Here is a 25875-nt window from a genome sequence, read left to right on the forward strand (position 1 = left end):
ATGTTGCTAAAACCGGAATTTTTAAAGGCTGAAAAATATTCTGCTTTTGGATGTTCTTATGGATTTACAGATGTCCAAGAGCTGCAGTCCAGAGCTCATCAAATTTTTCCACTCTTCACTGAGCTTCGAGCCCACCAGGCTGCAGAGAAATAGCCAGAAAACCATAATCATTTGGTTAATAGGTCTGCGCGGCCCCTAAAGTTTCCGTAAGCTGAAGAAACTACCCCCAGTTCATGGGGATTGGGCTGGACACACAAGTAGCTTTCCTCAAAAATTGTAAAAAAAAATAAAAATAAAAATAAAAAAAAGGATAAGCCACGGAGAAGCCAATGTGGGAAATTTAGTCTGTGGAATAGTCCCAGGAGTTTCAAGCACAGCCATTCTGTGTAGATCAATCATCCATGTGGGGATTTTATTTTTTTATTTTATTTTTTTTTATTTCATCTTATTGTTATGGGGGATACAGAATTGCAGGTTACATACGTTGCCCATGTACCGCCTTTCCCCCCAAGTCAGAGCTCCAGGCGTGTCTGTTCCCCAGGTAGTGCGCGTTGCACCCATCATGTAGGTATATATCCCTCCCTTCCCCACCCCCCCTTCCCGAGTCAGCACCTTCAAGCGTTACCATTCTCAAACGGTGCACAATGCACTCATTGTGTAGGCATACCCCCATCCCCTCCCCCACCCCCCACCTCAGTCTGATGTCCAATTGGTATCGTTCCCAGATGTGTATTTAGGTGATGTTCAGGGAAACCAATTTTCTGGTGAGTATATGGGATGCTTGTTTTTCCATTCTTGGGATACTTCACTTAATATAATGGGTTCCAACTCTCTCCAGGAGAACCATAGAGATGTCGTATCTTCATTATTCCTTATAGCTGAGTAATATTCCATGGTATACATATACCACAGCTTACTAATCCATGTGGGGATTTTAGAAGTGTATTTTGCTGTCAGAGCTAATAATGAATTTGCTGAAAAACAACTTTTCTGTTTCCATACCCAATTGTTAATATATGACAGCAAGCATACTGCTGCTCAGATAACCAAACCTCCAGTGTCATCGTTTGTGCTCTATGCTTGTGGCTGGTGCTTAAGTTATAGGTTTTTGTCTCATAACTTCAGCACTTGTTTTGGGGAAGCACCATGAAGATGATATTTATCGAACCATCTTTCACCCCAGTTTTGGCACATATCACTTCTTAAATCAAGCGAAATGGTTCTAAAACAATATCAATTCTTGAGAAACCAACAGGGTGGCCTATTTAAAAGCAGCCACATAGGGCTACGTAAAAGTGCAGACGTGCTTTAATGATATGGTTTCAACTACTGTGTGTTGGTCTCTTGTGGTTTCCATGGGAGGAGCACTTCAATGCTATGGAGCTATAGTGTTTTTATTTTGACAACTATGCTATGAGGCAGGTTTAGTTAACTCCGCATGCAACAGATAAGAAAATCAAGGCTCAGAGGGGTGCAAAACATGCCCTCGATCAGGCGGTACAGAAGCTGGCTGTCTAACCCCATGTGCAGTACCTCAAAGCTCTTACCCATTAACCTGTATTGGGCCGCCATATGTCACTATGCAAATATTGCCTCTGACCACATTGCTCACATTTTCCAGTCTTTTTCCCCATCCCTTACCTGGGGTTAGGCCCTCTTTCCTCCAGCCTGCTCCATTACCACAGCCTCTTCAAGCCAATCTCATACCCTCTGGCCTTTCCCCAGGGCAAGCCACCTTCTGCAACACAAACACCAAAGTCCCTCAGAAGGAGAGACCGATTAGGTGTTAACCCTGCTTAAAAGCCTCGGTGACAACAGTTCTGCTGGGCAAGACTGCAAGCCTCAGGAGAAAGGCTGGTTTCAGCTGAGGCTGGAGATGGAGAGAATGTTCTAGAAAGTCCTTGTTGATGGAGGGCTTTGTGGATCAGAGACCCTCTCATTATCTCAGCGTCTTGCTGAATGTTCTTCTGTGTCTCATGTTCTCCCTCTGACTCATCATTTGGCTCCTAGACCGGGTGAGGCCATTCTTCCCTCTGCTAGGGACACTCTGCCAGTCTCCAATTCCTTCCTCTAGGCCCCTTAGAGCCCTCACTACAGTTGGCACTTACATTCCTGTGGCTGATTAATATCCATATATCCTACTAAACAGCGTATTCCATCAAGAAAGGAATTCTGTCTTTTCCCCCAAAGAAATCCCCACACCCAGCACAAAGCCTGATTTGTGAAACTTGAAAGATGTACTAAAAAATAAAAATAAATTAATGATTATGTAAATTTATTTAGAGGATCCCCAGCTCCTAAAACTGTGGTTGCCAAACACCCTGGTGGCAGGGAGAGTTTGTTCAATATGCATATTCTTGGGCCCCACCCCAGATCTAATAAGAAACTCCAGGAGTGTGAATGATAATTTGTAGGCAAAATTGTCTGCACCGCTCCCACCCCACACTATTACATAAGCTGTTGAGGGTAGGGCCCTTTGTCCAGGTTGCTCCTGACATATTCCATTCCGGAGCACAGAGCCTGGCACACAGTAAGCACCCACTCAATGCTTGAATTAATACACAGTTTGCCCCATACAGCATTGCAATTTCAAGGCCTATGCAGCTGGGAAAGGGGAAGTGGTGGGCCACTGTAGCTTGAGGTAATATTGACATTCTTGTTCTTTTTTTTTTTCTTTTTTTTTGCTTTTTCCTTTTGATTAGATGACACTTGAGAAATTAGGGCAGCCATCATACTTTCTCTCCAAATGCTGTTGGGTCATGTCCACCTAATAGAAAGGCAATTTTGGCTGCTAATTTCCTGTCTGATCAGATTAATTGAATTCAGACGGTGAGCACAAAGAGCCTCCTTGAGTGTAAACAAGACGACACTGATATTAATTCTCATTCAGGCTTCTTCACTTTACTCTGATGGGGAGCTGTGTTTTACCTTCTTGTTCTGTTGAATTGAGGATGAAAGAGAGAGAAGACACCAGGGACAAACACAGCATGTGGGATGGGCTCCCAAAGCGGGGAGCTGTTCCCTCCCTGGCATCACTGAAAACTCAGGGGTGAGCCTTATGGCTGCAGCTTGGAAGATGAAAGGTGCCCACTTGGTTGATTGTAGCGACAGTATTAAAGATTTGGTTAAATGCCATTTCTGAACCCGTGGGGTCTACTGCACACCGTGTGAACTAGGCCCTTTATTCAGAGCAAACACGTCCTCTGGGTGCTGAGCACGGGGTTGAAGGGGGTGGTGAGGAGGGTGGAGGGGTGAGGGGAGGGTCATGAATAAGACATAGCCACTGCCCTCAAGAGCTTACAAACTAATGAAGCACTTTCAATTTCATGCTTTATCTTCTATATCAGAAAACAATTGAGTTGGGTTACAACGAAAACCACAGGTTCATTATGAACATTTAAATAATCATAAGAAAAAAAATGCATAAGGAAAGGAGTTCAGTAGACCCTGAATACCCAGGCCAAGACTAGTTTACAGGAACAGGGAACATCAGGTTGATAATGAGCACTTAGTTCAAACTCCTCCCCACACTCTCCAGCAGTTGTCTGAGTCCTTCTGAGCAATAGCCGAGTTTATCCCAGTCACTCCATCTCTGAAAACTCTGCTTGAAATATTTCCTGTACCAAGCTGAGATCTGCTTGTCCTCATTGGCCCCAGCCTTATTCCTTCCAAGCCACCCAGAGCAACTCAGTCCTTCCACAGTGTGGTCCGTCAGTGAGTGCCTCGAGAAGCCCTCTCTCGCTGTCTTCTCACCCCCCGTCTTTGGTTTCCCCCATATGACTTGCCAGCACCTCGAGCCACTGATTGTCTCTCAAGCACCTTTGAGTTTCCAGAGCTATCACAGGACCTGTTGCGCAGTAGGTGCTCAATAAATATTGGCTGGGTGGGTACAATGGTTCCCTACTTACAAGAGTAGATGCACGTAAGCAGCTGGAGGTTTTCTTGCTCATGGATATGACCTTGCACATAGATGGGAGCTCATCTAATCTACGTATAGGTTTTAGCCTTCATGTGGAGGCTGAACAAAGTCTGAAGGTTGTGAGATAAGTGTTCCCCAGAGTATGGGCAGTTTATTAAAAACGCAGATGCCTAAACCACACTCCCAACCCACTGAATAAGGATCTCTATCTGTGGGGCCCAGGGAATCTGCATTTTAACAAATTCCCATGTACAATACAGTTTGCGAATCTTATAAAGGCTTTAAAAAGGCAAAGATTTCTTAAAGTGTGATCCTTGGAAATCCCTGAGGCTTTTTCAGGAGGTTCCGGAGGTCAAAGCTACTTTCATGACAGTACTGCGACGTCAGGTGCCTCTTTCCCTCTCATCTCTCACATGCGCTTGTGGGGTTGTCCAGGGGCCGCCCGGTGTGCACCTTCAAAGCAGACTGAACGCTGATGTAGCTAAGAGAATCCACCTGTCTTCCTTTAAGCCAGATATTAAAGCCAGGCAGTAGCCACTGCATTTTCTTTTGTTTAGGAAAATATAGTTATTTTTCTTGAAATACGTTATTTATGTTAAAAAGTGATGGGTTTGTTATTTTTAAAATTAATTAGTAAATATTAATATTTTTTAGGTTTTATAAGGACATAAACAATCCTGAGACCTAAAAGTTTGACAAGTTTGTTTGCTATTGAGTGACAAACCAAATTTATTTAAAAAGTAATTTTTTAATCTTTATTCAGTTAAATGATATGTCAAATAGTTGATCCCATATCTACTTAAGTTGTTTAAAATTATTATTACTTCTGTTGATATGAAATCTGATGTCCCTCCTTCTCCAAGAAAGCCCAGGTGTTTTTGCAGTATTGCCACATGAGCAGGGATCGGCCACTAAGTATTGTTTTTGTTTTCTAAAAAAATACTTTATAATATTCCCCAGACTTCTGGTAAATTTTCAACTATTGAATTTTAAGTCGTAGGTATGGGAGAGGAAACTTGGCTAGATTTAAGAAAAGGTAAAACAGGGATTCTGTGATCATAGATCTGTCCAACTCCCTTTATCTCTCATTCCCCAAGCTTAAACCAGATCCAGCCCAAAGTCGTCACATGGTTTCTTTTTTGTTCTTCCCCATCCATCCTGGGCCCCTTGAACCAAAAGAACCTTCTAAGCAAAAGGCAGCTCCAAGACAACCGGCAGTAGTGCTTCCACAGCCGTGTGGTGGTAAAGGTTTAACAAGTGGCTTGGAGGAGGTGAAAAACAAAGCCCCAATCTGAGGCATTTGCCAGTTTCCGTGGTGTGAATATTCCTGTTGTGGTTGACTTTAAGCTGTCAATCTGGCATCGCTAAACACAGTGTTGGGAAGGGATGCACACAGCAGGCTCTGGAGGAGAAGCAGGAAGGTTTTGTAATCCCTTCACTCCTCCCACCGGAGAGTCTACTCTGAATCCTGGCAAAGACCGTGGATGTGGTATTCATTATTCCGGGGTGGTTTTTCATGTATGAGCAGAGAAGAAAAGGGTACAAGTGTAGCCGAATATGTTAGGGGCTAGAGCAAGCTCCTCGAGAACCTGTTTCTCATTCTGTTAAGAACCCACGCTCCCAGCAAGAGACAGGGCTGAGCAGAGAAACTGAGACCCACAGAATTTGGAACCTGACCCTGCCTTACCAGCAAAGGGGCAAGGGAGAGGCATCTAGGCTCAGTTTCTTCATCAGTCTTATCAGAATAGCCGTAGCCAGCGGTGAAGACCAGACATAAATAGAGAAAGAACGCAGCACTCTGCCTAGCTCATAGTATGATGGTTCCCTTTTCTTCTTAATTTGTTTTAAATTTTTTATTGTAAGGGATGTTCTTTTTGGAAGAATGAATCAACTAATTCAGAATTCAGGTTCTGACTACTTTTATGCAGGTTCAACTCATGTTAAATTTTTTTCCCCCTCACATCGTTAGATTTGAATTGAATATTTGGTCACAGGAAATAGCTTTAAGTTCCCTGGGAGGCTAAAGGTAAGAATTCTGTGTAATAGATACAAACGAGTCTAATATCAGGGCAAGATTTATTCTAATTAAGTCATTGTGCGTCGACTATTTTTATAGATCCGAAGTAAAAGAGAAAGTAAATATTCCATCCCTGAGGCTTTGTTAGTAGAGATTTACATGCCTCCTTTCCACTCTTGAGTTTGAATTTAAAATATTCTGAATGCCAAGGGGCTCCTGGATGCACACACAAAATAATTGTTTTAAAATTCTGTTAGATGAAAACCACAGCCCAGTGTCTGAAACACAAATGCCAGAGGTTAGGGAGAACGTTAACATCATTCAAACACCACACATACCTGCCACATTCTGGAAACTATTGCTAAAAATAGGCATTAAATCTCACCTTAAAGGTCAGGGGCAATTTACCCATCCTTATTAATGAGTCTAAATTACCCTGGAAGGAAATGGTTATTAAATACATAGAGCCGAGACAATTGGCTACACATCTGGAAAAAACACCATTAGCTTCCTGTCTCACAACATACAGTGATACACATTTTTACACAGATATGAGATCCAGAAATGAGAAACCATGAAACATAGCAAAAGCTAACACAGACGTACCTTAGAGCTATTGCAGTTTTGGCTCCAGACCACCACAATAAAGCAAACGTCACCACAGAGCAAATCACATGAATTTGTTGCTTTCCCAGTGCATGTGAAAGTTATGTTTACACTTTACTGCAGTCTATTAAGTGTGCAATAGCATTATGTATAAAATGTACAGACTTTAATTAAAAATGTGTTATTGCTAAAAAAAAAAAAATGCTAATGATCATCTCAGCCTTCAGCGAGTAGTAATCTTTTTGCTGGTGGAAGATCTTGCCCCTCTGTTGGTGGAGCTGCCTGGTCAGGGTGGTGGTTGCTGAAGGCTGGGGCGAGCTGTGGAAATTTCTTAAAATGAGACAACAGTGAAGTTTGCCACATGGAACAACTGTTGCTTTCACAGAAGATTTCTCTGTAGCATGTGATGCTCTGTGAAAGCACAGTAGGACTTCTTTCAGAATTGCAGTCAGTCCTCTCAAACCCTGAAGCTGCCTTATCGATTACATTTACGTAATGTTCTAAATCCTTTGTTGTCATTTCAATAGTGTTCACAGCATCTTCGCCAGGAGTAGATTTCATCTCAAGAAACCACTTTCTTTGCTCTTCCCATAAGAAGCAACTCCTCATTTGTTCAAGTTTTATCATAAGATTGCAGCAATTCAGTCACCTCTATAAGCTTCATTTCTAATTCTAATTCTCTTGCCGTTAATACATCTTCAGTTCCTTCCTCCACTGAAGTCTTGAACCCCTCAATGTGATCCATGAGGGTTGGAATAAAATTCTTCCAAACTCCTGTTAATGCAGACATTTCCACTCCTCCCATGAATCATGAATGTTCTTAATGGCATCTGGAATGGTGAATGCCTTACAGAATGTTTTTAGTTTATTTTGCCCAGATCCATCAGAAGAATCACTCTCTATGGCAGCTATAGCGTTGAGCAATGTGTTTCTTAAATAATAAGACTTGAAAGTCAAAGTTACTACTTGATCCTTGGGCTACAGAATGGATATTGTGTTAGCAGTCATGAAGACAACAGTAATCGCCTTGTACCATCTCCATCGGAGCTCCTGGGTGACCAGGTGCATTGTCAATAAGCAGTACTATTTTAAAAGGAGTATTTTTTTTTTTTTTCTGAGCAGTAGATCTCAGCAGTGGACTTAAAATACTCAGTAAACCATGCTGCAAAGAGATGCGCTGTCATCCTGGCTTTGCTTTTCCATTTATGGAATACAGGCAGAATAAAGTTAGCATATTTCTTAAAAGCCCTCAAATTTTCAGAATGGTGAATGAGGATTGGCTTCAACTTAACGTTGCTAACAAGAGAGTCAGCATATTCTTTGACGTTTTGAAGCCAGGCATTGATGTCTCTCTGGCTATGAAAGTCCTAAATGGCATCTTTTTTCGGTAGAAGGCTGTTTCTTCTACACTGAAAATCTGTTGTTTAGTGTAGCCACTTTCATCAGTGACCTTCCCTAGATCTTCTGGATAACTTGCTGCAGCTTCTCCATCAGCACTTGCTGCTTCATCTTGTGCTTTTATATTATGGAGGTGGCTTCTTTCCTTAAACCTCACAAACCAACCTCTGCCAGCTTCAAACTTTTCTTTTTTCTTTCTTTTCTTTTCTTCTTCTCTATCTAGACCACTAGAACTTTTCCCACGTCAGCAATAAGGCTGTTTTGTTTCACTTTCTTATCATTTTTGTGTGTTCCTTGGAGTAGTAGCACTTTTAGTTTCCTTCATGAACTTTTCCTTTGCATTCACAGCTTAGCTAACTGGTGCAAGAGGCCTAGCTTTTGGCCTTTTTTCAACTTGCCTTCCTCATTAAGCTTAGTCATTTCTAGCTTTTGAGAAAAAGCGAGAGAGAGACGTGACTCTTTCTTTCACTTGAACTCTTAGAGCCCATTGTAGAGTAATTAATTGGCCTAATTTCAATATTGTTGTGTTGCTGGGATTAGAGAGGCCTGAAGAGAGGGAGAGAGATGGGGGAACAGCCAGTGAGTGGAGCTGTCAGAACACACACAACATTTGTCAATTGAGTTTGCCATCTCACAGGGGCACAGTTCATGGTGCCCCAAAACAGTTACAACCATAACATCAAAGATCAATGATCACAGATCACCACAACAGATGTAATAATAATGAAAAAGTTTGAAATACTGTGATAATTACCAAAATGTGATACAGAGACAGGAAGTGAGCACATGCTGACAGACTTTCTCAAAGCAGGGTTGCCATAAACTTTCAATTTGTTAAAAAAAAAAAAAAGAAAGAAAGAAAGAAAGCAAGTAAGCAAGCAAGCAAGCAAGCTAGCTATTCCCCGTGAAGCACAATAAAACTGAGCACAATAAAACTGAGCACAATAAAACAAAGAATTCTTGTATAGGAGATGCTAAAAATGCAATTTTGGACTATGGAAGGCTAGTAAGCAAGGCTCCAAGCCCAAACACAGTAAATTAAAACATATAAGTAAATAAAACTCCTATGTATTTGGGAGATCATAAGATTACAAGATAAATGACAATAGGGTGGAAAAATTTAGCAACATATATAACAGATAGCTATTCTTCTTAATAAAAAAAAAGAGCTTCTGTAAGTCAACAGGAAAGAGACAAATATCAAAGAAGAAAAGTTGGCAGAGAAATAAATCCCTCCAGTTCCCTAAGAGAGTAAGCCTTCCCTTCCAGCAGACCTGGACAATTACAGAGGCTTCTAAATGCTTTGTTTCCTCTTCATTCAGGGCTCCTGATGGATGGATTTTCATCAAAATATATTTTCATCTTGTCATTCTCTTGACTTGCCTCCATGAGCTTCTGTGGTTGACAGGCTAACATATAACCTCATAAATTTGGTATTCAATTAAATGAGAGAATTTACGTAATGCTCCTAGCACAGTTTTAGGCCATGGCAAGCTCCCAATTAATTCAGTTCTTTGCTCCTTATTCATAGTATTGATGAGAGAATTAAGTACGATTCTGTGTATTTAGATGCAGAAAAGTGCCCACGTCATGATGGGGCTGCTCAGTAAATGTTGGTTCTCTTCCCTGGAGACCCTGCCCCATCTGGCCTAATCCCTTAGATCCTGATGGATTTTTGAAATCCCTAAATCAGGGGTCTGCCCTCCTGGCTGAATGCTTGAATCACCTGTGGAGTTGTTGGATGGCACCAACACCCAGACAAGTTGAATATGAACCTCTGGGTGAGGGGTCCAGTGTGTTTTAAAAAGTTCCACAGCCAGGGGAGACATCTCCCTGAAACGTCCTTTAGAATTCTTGCTGTGGTGCCTTTATTTTTGAGGTTCCTTCTCCATCCTCCTTTGCCATCATCTGCCTCTCTGCCTGTTGAAATCTTAGTTTCAGTGGGAAATAATCCTCCTTTCCTTGGAACCCCTGCAGCATTTACGTCTGTGCTACACGTTGTAATAATACATACTTGCAAATTATCTTCCTGTCTAAAATTGTAAACTGCTGGAGGCCGAGGATGTTATTTTATTCATCATGAAATCTATCTAATGTCTGTTCCAGCACTCGACACAAAGCAAGTCCTCAAAGACTGTTCAATGAATAAATGAATGTAAGTGAGTGAGGACAGATACTTATCTTCACACAAGCTTAGACCCAAACACCCTACTCCCTGAGATCTGAAACCAAGCCCCTGTAGTCTCTGTGTTATCAAATACAGTATTTATCTTCACAGACAGCCTTATTAGCCAACTCAGCCTACACTTTTCAAAGAGTGCGGAGTTGTCGATTATGTAGTTGAATCAGGTTGACCGTAGTTCTGGGGAAGTATTGGACCTTTGTAAAACCCTCACTTTTGGCTTCTTGGTTTGTATTTTCAATCCTGAATGAAGAGACCACCTAGGAGGAGAATCTGAGTAGTCAAAAGCAGGAGTTGGTACTAGGTGGTGAAGTCACTGGCTGTTTGACCTTGGGCAGGTTACCTCTTAGACTTTAGTCTCCTCATCTGAAAATGGCAATACTATTACCTGTCTCACAAGTAAGAATAAAACGAGACCACTCATCTGAATATATTTATCATAGTGCCAGGCACATAGTGAACATTCAAAAAGTGATGGCCCACAGGAAATAAAAATGGGATAAAGATTAAAGAGCATAGGCCACCACGAAGAGAATTGAGCATTTTTTAGTGGAAGGAAGGGAGGGAACTAACATTTCCTACCTGCCAGCCGTGTCCCAGGCTGAGAATTTCTCTGGTTAAATCAGTGCAGGAAAAATGGCAAATTATTTAAATATATAATAAAACATAATATAATGTAGCATTATATACCATAACATAGTAAATATAAGGATAGTGAATATATTTATAATTAGTGTGATTAACATAAATATGATTAGTATAATTAATATGATATATATAATATATGATTAATATAATATAAAGTAATACAGTATAATATGACATAACATAATGTTCTGTATATGTACTTTTTTAAAAACCTTTCAGAAGTTGAAGGAAACAAAGGCCGAAACTTAGTAGGGAAATTATTTTTATAATAACATGAAGAAACTGCATAGGTTCTGTTGAGCTGGTTGTAGCTGTTTTCTGAGTATATTTTAATCATGAAAGATCTGGCCAACTTTCCCACACACTTTCTCTGCACAAACATTTTCTCTGGTTCAGAGACCTTTGTACAGCCAGTTATTCTCACACATGATTTCTTTTTCCTTCGGTTTTTGTTGTATTTTGGAATGGCTTCCTAACCTTTAGAAGCAGTACATTTTGTCTAGGGGAACAGGGTATCGATGCGATCCTATCTGTAGACTCTTGGCAAGAGAGAAATGTCTTTATTAACGAGTAAAGTCCAACACAGAAGGAAGAAAAAGTCTCACTGAGAAAAAGTCATTATGCAGTTTTATCTGGGCTCATAGTTGCCTAAAGTGATCCTAGCCAGTTTGTCATTGGTGCTTTCAATTATTTTTGTCCATTAGAAGTGAAATCTTCCAGAAGTAATTATGAGGTTGTCTTAGGGGCACGAATGAGCTGACTGCTCTGCAGGTGACTTGGGGGTGGGGTCTACCCACTACGTCCAGTTGTCCGTCCACATCCACAGGTTCAGCATTCTTGGATTCAGCCAAGCAAAGATGGAAAATATCTGCAAAAAAAATTTAAAAATAACACTATAACAATAAAAAATATACATAATAAAGCAATATAGTATAACAAGTATTAACATAGAATTTACAATGTTTTAGATATAATAAGTAATCTAGAGATGATTTAAAGCATACAGGAGGATGTTTGTAGGATATACACAAATATTAATACTATGCCATTTTATTTAAGGGACTTGGGCATTCCTGGATTTTGGTATGGGGGAGGCCCTAGAGTCAGTCCTCTGCAGATACAGAGGGATGACTGTAACTGGATTCTAGAATGTGTTCTGGGTTTCTTGGCAATTTCAATGACCAGATTTGCACTAAAATACCCAATGCCAGTTACACCCCATACTAGAGTTGGCTTTACTTTGACAAATATTTTTTTTTCCATATTTATGGGTGAACAGAAAGGGTACTGTCCCAGGGCTTCTGCTAGCCCCTATCTTTGTGCAGGTTTTTAAAGGCACCTGTCTGACAAGATGCAGTTTCACCGATGTGCAGATTTGGGCTGCAGAAGGTGCCATTATCAAAGTTAAAAATGTATCCTCTTCTTGTGGGTGGACTCAGGCCTGTGCCACGTGCAAAGTGAAACAGGGACTGGGTTCTCAATTCCTTCTTGTCCCCTTGGCATCCTCTGCTCCTGTGCGCATTATAACCTGTGCCCCCGAGGGCACCGCTTCTTCTCGTCTGGGGGATGCTGTACATCCATTTTAGCGTCACCTACATGAGACCAAGCTGGCAGATGAAAGTACATGTGTTAGAAAGCTACACATGCTTGAAAAGCCTCAACTTACTTTATAGTCCACATTCACTTAGCAAACGCCAGTGAAATGCTCTGGAAGCCCATCCTAGAGACGGGCCCCAAGGTGGCTGGGGTGAAATCAGAGACAGGCTGTAGGGCCCGGTGCCCACCAGCAGAGCCTGGACTAAGACAAGCAAATGAGGCCAGTGAGGCAATCACTTTGGGACCAAAAACCTCGGTCATTGAGAGTAAGAATATTGTAACTCGACATTTTAAAAACTCAAAAAACTGAGCATGAATGTCTATGAGGAACAAAATTTTAAATAAAGACGGGATCAAAATTAATGCAGAAAATCCATAATGAAAAAAATATCAACATTTTAAAAAGACAACATTGGTGTTACTGATATTCTTTTTCTTTTTGCCTCAGGCTCCAGTATGGCTTGTGTTAGCACTGTGACTGATCCTGTTTTTATTTAAAATTTTGAGGTATGCGTTATGGCTTTTTTGTAGTAATTGTGATTTTTTTTAAAATATTGCATTAAAGTATTATTTTATGACTGAGTTTTTAGGTGTGTCCTTTCAGATGGTGCAGAAAGCTCCTCACTCACCCTCCCCAGTCTAGCCCCACTGACTATTACTGCCTGCCTTTGAGCTCTTTGTGAGGAATTTGCATGAGGAATTTTGCATTGCACCAGCTTGTTTTAAGTCCCAACAACTTTATGCGATGGGGTCTGTTAATAATGGAAGAACAGAGAGGTTAAATGACTGTCCCAAGGCCTACACTAGGTGGAGGAGGAAGAAATCAAATCAGGTATAAAGCCCATTGCTTGGACCGTGTTAAGTAACAAAGAAGAAGGTGGCAGAAATAAGAGTCTGTGCAAAGTCATAGAAGCCAAGTGCAGGGCAGAGATGGGACAGCAGCTCCCTCAGCCTCCTGGAAGCCATCACCTCAACTGAAGGGGTCACACATGCTGTGCATGCAAAGCCTTCTGTGGTGACATTTACATGGCAGAGAGTTACCAAGAAGAAAGCACGCGTCCCAAGACTTGTGCTTGAAAGCTAATTGCTTAACCTTTTCCCAAAGAATCTTCGATAAGTATTGCATACACCTCCAAAAATTATTTTTCCTCTCATAAAACTCAAGTGGACACATCCTATGTCTTTGCAAAAAGAGCAGCTGCAGTGCAATCACTTGAAATGTAGGATCTAAATGGAAATTAATGCTGTTGATGAAACCAGCAGTCTAAACCATTAAAGGATATTGGACAGAAAAGACAATGGTATTTGCATCCTTTTGAACATCTGCCTAAGTTTGCATAATGGAGATGTCAGTTGTATTGCAGGAGAAAAATCAACCTACCTGGGCTCACATTTACTGCCTGCCCACTACAGCTCCCTTTGGGTTTGGAACACCACCGTGGCTTGCCCTTTGGAAAGAGAAAAACGTGAAACTCCTACATTCATCAAGTGAGTCTTTAGTGAAACAGGAGTGAACTGCATCATGGGCTGTTTCCTGCTCCTGACCTGCAAGAACCAAAAAGACAAATTCTTGCTGAAAGCAAGGACCAGGAAGAATTCACTGTCTGCATAAGAATGTGCATTAACTTGGTCATCAGGAAATGAACAGTACATAACCCAACCTTGGGACCTTTTGGCCTGTACTGCCTAGAAATCATAGCACCAACTTTGGGACCCAATTATGTTAATCTCATTATTTTTGGTGTCTGCTAAGAGCTTCTTTCTAGCCTTTTGTTTGGAGCAATGTTTTGAAACCATGGATGTACATCAGAATGACCTGGGGTGCTTTATGAAAATGCAAATACCCAGGTCCACTTTAGAGTCAGACCCAGATAATGATATTTTTTCAGTATTTTTAAGGTGATTCTAATGCACAGCCAGGGTTGAAAACCACTGCACTACAGGGCCTCTGTTGCATTATATAGTTTTTCTTTTTTCTTTTTTATAAATTTCAGAGTATTATGGGGGTACAAAAGTTTTGGTTACATAAATTGCTTTTGTGCCATTTGAGTCAAAGTTGTAAGTGGCCCATCACCAAGATAACGTACATTGTGCCCATTAGGTGTGAATTTACCCGTCCCCTCCTCCCCCCTCCCTTACCTTCTTGGTTTCTGCTGAATTTTACTATTAATGCTGTAAGTGCATGTGAGTGTTGATCAATTAGTTCCAGTTTAATAGTGAGTACATGTGGTGTTTATTTTTCCATTCTTGCAATACTTCGCTTAGAAGGATGGTCTCCAGTTCCATCCAGGTTGTTACAAATGGTATCAGTTCACCATTTTTTTTATGATTGAGTAGTACTCCATAGTACATTTATACCACATGTTATTAATCCACTCATGTATTGATGGACATTTGGGTTGTTTCCACATCTTTGACATTCTGAATTGTACTCCTATAAACATTCAAGTGCAAGTGTCTTTTTTAAATAAAATGTCTTTTTTTTTCCTTTGGTAAATACTCAGTAGTGGGATTCGTGGATCAAATGGTAGGTCTAGTTTTAGTTCTTTGAGGTATCTCCATACTACTTTCCATAGTAGTTATACTAGTTTGCAGACCCACCAACAGTGTATAAGCATTCCTTTCTCTCTGCATCCACACCAGCATCTGTTGTTTCGGGACTTTTGGATAAAAGCCATTCTCACTGGAGTTAGGTGATATCTCATTGTGGTTTTGATTTGCATTTCCCTGATGATTAGAGATGTTGAACATGAAACTATAAGAATTCTAGAAGAGGTTGGAAAAACGCTTACAGATATCGGCCTAGGCAAAGAATTTATGAAGACCCTAACGGCAATCACAGCAACAACAAACATAAATAAATGATGCCTGATTAAATTAAAAACTTTCTGCACAGCCAAGAAAACAATCAATAGAACAAATAGATAACCTATAGAATGGGAGAAAATATTTGCATTCTATACATCCAATAAAGGGCTGACAACCAGAATCTACAAAGAACTCAAGCAAATCAACAAGAAAACATCAAACAGCTCCATTAAAAACTGGGAAAAGACATGAACAGAAGCTTTTCAAAAGAAGATAGACCAATGGCCAATAAACGTGTTCTTTTTCTTATTTGAGGCTGCTTTAACATAGTAAACATTTAGGATTCAATCTCCTGAGATACAGAAGTATATGAATTTTAATCTTAATAATGACACGGACACCTAAGGACATGTTTACCCAACTGTAGAAACTAGGAGTAGGGATACTCTAACTGCATTACTTACCAGCTACTTGGCCTTGGATAAGTTGTTTAGCTTCTTGGTGCCTTTGTTTCCTCACCTTTGAAATGGGGATAATAATTCCTTTTCTGGTAATGCATCAGAAGGATTTATGATAGTGTCTATCATAAAGTTAGCATGCAAATGATAAATTCTATTTTATGTAAGCATTACAAAAATTTCTCTTTGTGAGCTATACTTCAACACAGTGTACAGCTTGATGAGTTTAAACCAAGCCATCACACCTCTATAACCAGCACCCAGATTAAGAAACAGACTAGGACTTGCCCTCCTACAGCCTCTTCCAATCGCTGTGCTCTCCCAAGGTGGGCCACGCTCCTGACATTTAACTGCACAGAACAGATGGACTTTCTGTTCACGGAACCACACAATGTGTACTTGGGTTGGCTTCTTTCAGCCATCATGGTCAGTAGGATTCATATATGTTGTAATATGTAGCTATTAATTTGCTCATTCTCATTCTCATTCTCACCGCTGTGCAATATTCCATTACGTGAATTTACCACAATTTATCCCAGACATTCGATTCTATTATATTTTGTTAATGTTTGCAATGACTTCCTCACTGGGATATCTCTCCAAACAATGCACTCTCCAGCCCCTCTTACTGAGTTACCTCAACACAGTGTGAATGACCAGGCTCCTCTTCCCTGCAGAATAAAATTCGACCTCTTTGGCCCTATGTCCAGTCTTCTCTCTGGGCTCCAAGCCCCTGGTTGTAAACATCACTCACCATCCTTGCACATGGCCATTTTTTTTTTTCTTTCTGGCCATGCCTCTTTCCTCGGGGCTGCTCTCCTTCTTTGCTTTTCTCAACAACTGCTCTCTTTACCTAGAATGCTTTTTCCCATGTCCACTGGAGAACACCTATATATCTCTCAATATTTGGAGTTCAATTCCTCTCCCATGAGAAGCCTTCCACTGTTTTGCCCTTGGTAATCCATCCTTCCTTCAGTTCACTCATGCAGCATGTCACGCAGATTTCTGTTGTAGCCCTCGTCAGATGATATTTGAGGGTGCAGGTCTATTTCTCTACAAGACTATGCATTGCTTAAAGCAGCAAGCCACCAACCTGATCTCAGTCATCTCTGTACCCTTCAACTATCACAGTGGTTGGCTCTTCTCAAATACTGAATGGAAGAATTGATGAGTTAAGTGGATAAGTCAACTTAATTAATTAATTGGAAATCTTTCAGACATTTCTTCTTTTCCTTGAAGAATCGTTCCGGTTGGAGGTGACATGATGAACATCTGCAGGGGATTATACTTCATCTTCCAGGGAGAATTGTCATTTCCCTCATCCACCTCTTCCACTTATTGTTCCTCTTCCCCTACCCAGCTCTACTCCCAGCCTCTAGGGACCTCTGGCCTGGCAACCCAGCTGCAGAATTGTCCCTTCTCCCTTCCATCACAGGATGGGGAGGGCAACAATAAACTCATTCATCATTAGGCATGCATAGTTGGTAGCAAAATGTTAGAAATCCTCAAAATAGCATTTGCATTTTCATATACTGCTTTGTTAACCCAATGCAAATGCAATCTAAGGTCGAATTTTAGTAGATTTATTTCCACAGGGACAAAGAAAAGTTTCCTGGTGGGCCTAATAAGTGTTATAACTTAAAATAAAAGTAGCCCTGACTACCAACTTGAAACAAATGGAGATTATAGTAAGGGAAAGGCAGATAATTCAATACCAGCTTACTTTGACCTGAATTTATGCCAAGTGAGAATATTGTCTGAATTATTCTGAAAAATGCCCTGAGTTGCCCTTTAATTCATCTTGTATATTCAAAAAGTGTTTTCTATGATTATTTTCCATATAGCTAATGTCACCTTGATCAGGTCAAAGTTCCCCCAAATTATTTTTTAATATACAAATGTATTACATCACTTTTAACCATACCTGCTCCCAATAGTTATGAGTGATTGAATTTATCTACACAACTGAGAGCTAATTCATATCATCCTTTAGGTGTCATTTTTCACTGCTGGCCTATGTCACCACTTTTGTTTACATTTATTTCAGAAAACACAAATGTAAGAAGTGGCAGATTCTAACAAGGTGTAAGATCAATACTGTTGGCTTCTGTTTAAATTTTAACAACTTCAACTGAAGCATGAACATAGACATTGGTAAAACCCAATAAATATATAGTTGTGATCACGATGGGAGTTAGTGGTGTTTTCTCCCCTACACAGTGAGACTCTTAGAGTGGCTTCATTACTGTTACAATTCTGGTTTGGGTTCTGATTTTCTTCTCACACTGCTTAGCTCTGGACCTTTCTGTCTTCTGTCCTGGGGTTACTTTTCCGTGTGGGCCTTTGGGGGAGCCAATAACTTTTTGGGATCTCTGTTGTCCTGCTAGCTACCAAGAACCCTCTTCCTCCCTCCTTTGATTGCTTGGAGTGCATTATTAAAGGGAGAAGCTTTCAGCCACAATGACAAAAAAATTCAGGTCTATCTTTGTTTTGTGACATCTATGTCTGTTTTGAACAGGTGGTCCAAAATCCAATGGCAGAAGCTGTACCTTTTCTGGATGGGGCCCACAAAATACTCTCACCAAGTGGGCAATTTCTTTTGAATAACAAAAATGATTACAAATATTTTAATTGAAATTATTGGGAAATTCATTAAAAATAACAACAATAACAATTATCAATTAGCACTGTATTTCTATGAATTTCCTCAGGGTATATCGAGATAATCAGTATTGTAAGAGCTTGAACAGTTACATTAGTTTAGCTTAATTATACTCTACTTTTTTATTTATACTTACATGGCATAGTATGTTAATAAGAATTAGGTAATTTTTTATGAAACAAATGAATTTGCTTTCAAAAAACAGTGTTTTACAATTCCTCTTGGGCAATTATATCCTAATACTTGATAACATGGTTTCTGGTATTGGATAAATGACTGAATTTATAATTAAACACATCCTTTGGACTGAAGTTACTAACCAGATACTTGAATCAATTACATACCAGCAATGAACACTGTATTAGATGTTATCACAACAATAATTATTGTGCAACATTATATTGTATTTTGAAGTGCTCTTTTTAAAAGATGGGTTAACAGCAATGGAAAATGCATTGAGCTTTTATGACATATTTTTACACTACACATATCTGATAAGGACCAAATCCTCTGATAAGAAGTCAGAGACCTACTTGGCCATCAATAAAGGGCCTTCATTAAGTTATTTTTAACAGTAAGCATTTATCAAAAGCTTACGGTGTTGGGGCTGAAGATACACAGACATATGACCTTCCACATGCCTTCTGGGGCTCCTGTTCTAATTTGGGAGATACGACATGTGCAGAAAAAGATACATGAGGTTGCCTTCCTATTGGAAGAAAAGGGAGTTCAAATTCCCAATTGTTGCTCACCGTGGTCAGTTGTCATTGGGGATGGTCAGTTGTTTTGTGTGCAAAGCTGATTAGGAGGAAGACCTTATCTGTGTCAACAGTCTAGGATATTGTCATCTAGACTCAGAACCACTGCAGTGGTGACCACCATTCTACTCTCTACTTCTATGAGATCAACTTTTTCAGATTTCACATATAGGTGAAACTATGTGGTATATGTCTTTCTGTGCCTGGGTTACTTAACTTAACCTAATATCCTCCAACTCCATGTTGTTATAAACTACAGGATTTCCCTCTTTTTATGGCTGGATAGGAGCTTAAAAATAAATTTATAAATTCTTTCCCTAGGCAAATGTCTATAAGAATTTGTCCAACATTTTCTTCTAGAATTCTTATAGTTTCATGCCTTAGGTTTGTCTGTTACCCACCGTGAGTTGATTTTTGTGAAAGGTGAGAGCTGCAGATCCCGTTTCAGTCTTGTACATGTGGCTATCAAATTTTCCCAGCACCCTTTATTGAATAAGGGTTCTTTTCCCCAGTGTATGTTTTTGTCTGCTTTGTCAAAGATTAGATGGCTATATGAGGATGGTTTTATATCTGGGTTTTCAGTTCTGTTCCATTGGTCTCTGTCTCTGTTCTTGTGCCAGTACCATGCTGTTTTAGTGACTAGAGCCTTATAGTATATCTTGAAGTGTGGTAAATTGATGACTCCTGATTTGTTCTTTTTGCTTAAGGTTAGGTGGCATCTCATTGTGATTTTGATTTGCATTTCTCTGATGATTAGAAATGTTGAGCATCAAACTATAAGAATTCTAGAAAAAGAGGTTGGAAAAACTTTTATAGATATCAGCCTAGGCAAAGAATTTATGAAGAAGACCCCAAAGGCAATCACAGTAACAACAAATGTAAATAAATGGGACCTGGTCAAATTAAAAAGCTTCTTCACAGCCAAAGAAACTATCACAAGAGCAAGCAGACAACCTACAGAATGGGAGAAAATATTCACATGCTACACATCTGATAAAGGGCTGATGACTAGAATCTATGTAGAACTCAGGGAAATTAGCAAGAAAAAAATCAAACAACCCCATTAAAAAGTGGGCAAAGAACATGTACAGAAACTTTTCAAAAGAAGACAGAAGAAAGGCCAACCAACATATGAAAAAATGTTCCACATTTCTAATCATCAGGGAAATGCAAATCAAAACCACAATGAGACATCAATTAACTCCAGTGAGAATGGCTTTTATCAAAAAGTCCTAAAACAATAAATGTTGATGTGGTTGTGGAGAGATAGGAACACTCATACACTGCTGGTAAGACTGCAAACTAGTACAACCTCTACGGAAAGTAATATGGAAGTATATAAAAGAGCTAAAAGTAGACCTACCATTTGATCCAGCAATCCCATTACTGGTCATCACCCAAAGGAAGAAAAGACATTCCATAAAAAAGACATCTGCACTAGAATGTTTATAGCAGCACAATTCACAAGCACAAAGATGTGGAAACAACTCAAGTGCCCATCAATACATGAGTGGATTAATAAAATGTGGTATATGTATACCATGGAATTCTACTCAGCCACAAAAAAACAATGGTGATCTATCACCTCTTGTATTATCCTGGATAGAGCTGGAGCCCATTCTACTAAGTCAAGTATCACAAGAATGGAAAAACAAGCTCCAAATGTACTCACCATCAATTTGGTATTAACTGATCAACACTTATGTGCACATATAGCAGTAACATTGATCAGGTGTCAGGCAGGTGGGAATGGGGAGAAGGGGATGGATATATTCACACCTAATGGGTGTGGTGCGCACCGTCTGGGGGGTGGACACACTTGAAGCTCTGACTCAGGTGGAGCAAAGGCAATATATGTAACCTAAATATTTTTACCCCTATAATATGCTGAAATTAAAAAAAATAAAATAAATTCAAAAAACAAAAAATAAATAAATTTAACCAAAGAGATAAAAGATCTCTACACTAACTATAAAAAATTGATGAAAGAAATTGAAGAAGAATTGAAGAAATAAAAGGAAATATATCCTGTGTTCATGGATTGGTAGAATTAATAATGTTAAAATGCCATACTACCCAAAGCAACCTACAAATTCAACATAATCCCTATGAAAATACCAATGATATGCTTCAAAGAAGCATAGAAAAAATAATCATAGAATTTATATGGAACCAAAAAAGACCATGAATAGCCAAAGCAATCTTGAACAAAAAGAACAAAGCTGGGAACATTACACTACCTGGCTTCAAAATATACTACAAAGCTATCATAACCAAAACAGCATTAGAAAAAGACAAATAGACTATTGGAACAGAATAGCAAGCCCGGAAATAAATCTATACATCTACAACCAACTGACTTTCAACAAAGTTGCCAAGAACATGCAATGGGGAAAGGACAGTCTCTTCAAGAAATGATGGGAAAACTAGACATTCACATGCAGAATAATGAAATTAGATTATCATCTCACAACATGTACAGAAATCAACTCAAAATGGGTTATAGACTTAAATATAAGACCCGAAACTACACTACTAGAAGAAAACATAAGGGAGAAGCTCCATGCCATTGCTCTGGGCAGTGACTTTTTGGTTATGATCCCAAAAGCACAGGCAACGAAAGCAAAAATAACAAACAGGATTGTATCAGCGAAAAAGCTTCTGTACAGCAAAGGGAACTGTCAACAGTGAAAAGACAACCTACAGAATAGAAGAAAATATTTGCAAACTATACATCTGATAAAGAGTTAATATCCAAAATATATATAAGGAACTCAACTCAATAACAAAAAGAATATAACTTGATTTAAAAATAGGTAAAAAACATTAATTGATATTTCTCAAAAGAAGACATACAAATGGCCAACAGGAATATAAAAAAAATCTCAAAATCACTAATCATCAAGGAATGCAAATTAAAACCACATTGAGATATCACCTCACACTTGTTAGAATGACTACTATCAAAATGACAAAAGATAACAAATGTTGTCGAGGATGTGGACATGGTGCACACTGTTTTTGGGAATGTATCTTAGTATAGCCTTTATGTAAAACAGTACGGAGGTTCCTCAAAAAATTAAAAATAGAACTATGATATAATCCAACAATCCCCCTACTGCGTATATATACAAAGGAAATGATATCAGTATGTCAAAGAGATATCTATATTCCCATGTTTATTGCAGCATTATTCACAATAGCCAAGATATGGAATCAAACTAAGTGTCCATTAATGGATAAATGGATAAACTATTTTTATTAAATGAGAGAATTTAAGTTGTATCTGGCTTAGTCTATTAATCTTTCAGAAAACTAAACTCTGGTCATTGAATGAAAACTCTCTGTTGCAGAGCTCCTATAACCTTCTATGTACAGATGATTTCATAGAGTTAATTTTTCTGACAAGCAACTTTCTACATTCTTAGCATTCTTTTCTTAGTGACAGTGTGTTTAGTCCTTACTTGGGACCATATTTTTGAGATGTGCTTTTCCTCCTGTTCTTTGTGCTTCTCTCCCCTCAGTTGCCTTTTCTCTTTTAATCTTCATAATTTCCCTATGACTAAAATTACACCTCCATTTTACGGATGAGAAAACTGAGTCACACTGCTGAGCAGTAACTCACACTAGGTCAGATAGGCAGTGGCACAGTCAGAAGTATACTCTATGGTCAGTGCCTGTAAGATAATTGCCAAGAAATGGTATCAGTCATAGGAGTTCAAGGTGAGGACTAATAAGCCTGGTGAGTAGTAAGTGTGGTTTAAGGACAGAGGTATTTGGAAAGGAAAGGGGCATAGAACATAGGATGGGAGGGTGAGAAAATGGAAGAATTTGGTGATCTGTTAGTGCTGTCTGCCTACGAGTGCCAGGGGGATGTAGCAGTAAAAGCATCTGCATATATCCTTCTAGCTATGTTGTCAGTTCTTAATTAGTGCAACACACACACACACACACATACACACACACACAATACTGCTGGTGGATCTCAGTCATCATCTACGCAGGGCACACAGTTTTCAAAACAGGTAATAATTTCATAATTACTATCACCAATCTTACTATAATTTGAATATTCTGCAACTTACTTCAACTGTTAAGTACAATAGCAGATGTATGTCATCCTGGGTAAAAAGGGTACTCTGAGTTTAAATCATGGTGGAACTCAGTTTCACGATGAATTGGAATACTCCATAGACTGAGAACAATTACTGGAGAAAGTGCAGAGCCATTGGAGCCTTTCTATAGGAATGAGATGAAATTAGATATGTGTTTTGGAAATAGCCCTGTAGAAGATGGAATGAAGGAGAAAGCAACCTCTGGAAGGCTGTGGATCGATTTTCATTGCAATAAGTGTAGCGGGGAGGAGGAGAGGAGAAAAGTAGCTGAATGGGTACAAAGTTACAGTTAGATAAGAGGAATAAGTTCTGGTGTTCTATTGCACAGTAGGGTGACTATAGTTAACAATAATGTATTGTGTATTTCAAAAGATTTAAAATAGAATATTTCAGTAATCTCACCATCAAGAAATGACAGGTGTTTGAGGTAGTACATACGCTACTTACCCTGATTTGATCATTACACAATATATACATGTATGGAAATATCACATTGTACCCCATAAATATGTACAATCATTTTGTGTCTATTAAAAACAAAATAAAACTTTACAAATAGTATCAACAGGTGGTGAAGAAGGTGTGAATAAGAGCAGGGAGAGGGGGTAGGGGGCAGAGATTGGATGCAGGAAATAAAATTCTCTGGTAGTTCTAACTTATCTCCCATGCCCTGTGCACTCTGTTTTCCCTTGAACACTTTTGAGTGTCTACGATATGCCAGGCATTGTGCCCAGTGGTCTTGGAAATTAGATGTCTTTGCCAACATGTTGGAGAGAGCCCTTGAAATATAGAATCTGACATGGACACACTTCAACCAGTCAAGGAGATTTCAGTGTCAAATACAGCTTTGGTGTGAACAATGCCTGGTACATAGATGCTTAATATGTATTTTATGAATGAATACATGAACAGGAGTCCAGAGGAATGGAGCAAGTAGACTAATTGAAAGACATACAAGCTGGAATTTTAAATGCCTAAAACTGTTTCAAAGTGAGATTCAGACCCTTCTTGGGGAATCCTATTTTTCTATTCTGATCTGTGCAGCTGGTGAAAATAAGGGAAAAGATGGGTGACATCAATACAGATAAAAATATTATTTATCTTAGAATGTAACCAAGGCCACAAGAATAATAACTTTTGAAAGCAATATTTCTCCATATGTAGCCCTTAGACAATAGGCATCAAAATTTCTTGAATGTATTGTGTTAAAGTCTGGATTCCTGCACCCTACCCCAAACCTACAAAAGGAATCCCTCACAGAGGGTAAGAGAACTTGAAACAAGCGCCTCAGTTCATTTTTTTGCGCTGAAAAATTGTGAGAATCATTGGTTTAGAGTTAAAACCAAGCTTCCTGAGCATTTCAAAACCCCAAGAAGTAAGGATCTGTTATAGAGCTAGTGAGTGTGGACTAACTGGATCTCCCTTGAAAACCTTCAAATCAGCAGTGGCACTGATTGCTCTTGATTAACCTTTGGACCTGGAGAGGCCTGCGGTTCAGGGGCTCAGATGGCCCTAGTACAGAACTCTGGAAGTATGCCTGCTTCACTGAGGATTGCATGAAAATGTTCCCCTACCATGATCATTAAGTAAAAAGAGCTATCAGGATTTTCACTCTTCACATTGTGATGTCTTTTCCAATAACAGTATGAATAGGGAAGTGTTATCTTTAGGGCATCTTCCTTGTTTTATGTATTTTGCAATAAATTTATATAACATTTACTTTTTCTGAGTGTAAAAGTAATGCATGCTTGTTGTTTAAAAAATTAGAAAATACTAAGAACCATAAAAAGTAAAAAACCAATAGTACCACCACTGAAAGATAAGCAATGCCGATATATCTCCTGTGAGACATTTTTAGTATGTAAATATGCATGTAATTTTACCAAAATAAAATCATGCCATATACACTGTTTGGAAACCTGTTTTATCCAATCTGAATGGAGATAATATCTTCTTAAGTCATGCATATCATCATTTTTAATGGCTGCAGATTCTATCATAGTGCGGATGCTCCTCTTTATTTTATTCTTCCCTTATTTTGGATGTTTGGGTTGTTTAAGTCTCCACTTCAGGCCATGAAAAAATAAGGTGGATTCCCTAAAAGATTGTAAGGGAAAATACGTAAAGATGACACTGCCCTAGTTCCTGGCTCATGTGACAGACTGGCAGATACAGACTCCACATGGTTGTAGTGCATACACTGTTGCTATTTTCATTCTCTGTGGGAGCCACCATCTTCCCTCCAGGTCCCCACCACTCACCTACTTTTCCTTGGCATGTGATGCAGCTTCACTAGAGATCATCTTGGCTCACTTGATTATCTACCACTCATTCCACAAAAATGTATTGTGTACTTCCTGTGTATCAGCACTTTGCAAGATTCTGGCTTTATTCAGTGTTGATTAAAGCATCTATTATCTTGCTTTCATTAAGGTTACAGACTAATGATAAAAACAAACTCACTCACCAAAAAGGATAACTTGGAAAATACCAGTCATTATTACTATAATCTGAAGTACTGGGAATTCATGGAGCTTGCATTAGTTAACTATTGCTGCAAAACAAATTTTTCCAACACTTAGTGGCTTAAAACAAGGCATAAAGATTAACTTATAGCTTCTTTAGATCAGGAATCTGCGCATGGCTTAGAGGTCCCAGGCTGTAATCAAAGTGTTGACCAGGGCTGCAGTCGTCGCAAGGCTTAACTG

General features: G+C 39.3%; 1 protein-coding gene across 2 annotated transcripts in view; it reads left to right on the forward strand.

The window, feature by feature from the left end:
* The window catches only part of CDH13 (cadherin 13), a 986514-nt gene that overhangs the window by 557358 nt on the left and 403281 nt on the right, over positions 1 to 25875 (forward strand). The gene's annotated exons all lie outside the window — the stretch shown is intronic.

Source organism: Eulemur rufifrons, chromosome 23, assembly GCF_041146395.1.
Source record: "Eulemur rufifrons isolate Redbay chromosome 23, OSU_ERuf_1, whole genome shotgun sequence".
Classification (NCBI taxonomy): Eukaryota; Metazoa; Chordata; class Mammalia; order Primates; family Lemuridae; genus Eulemur; species Eulemur rufifrons.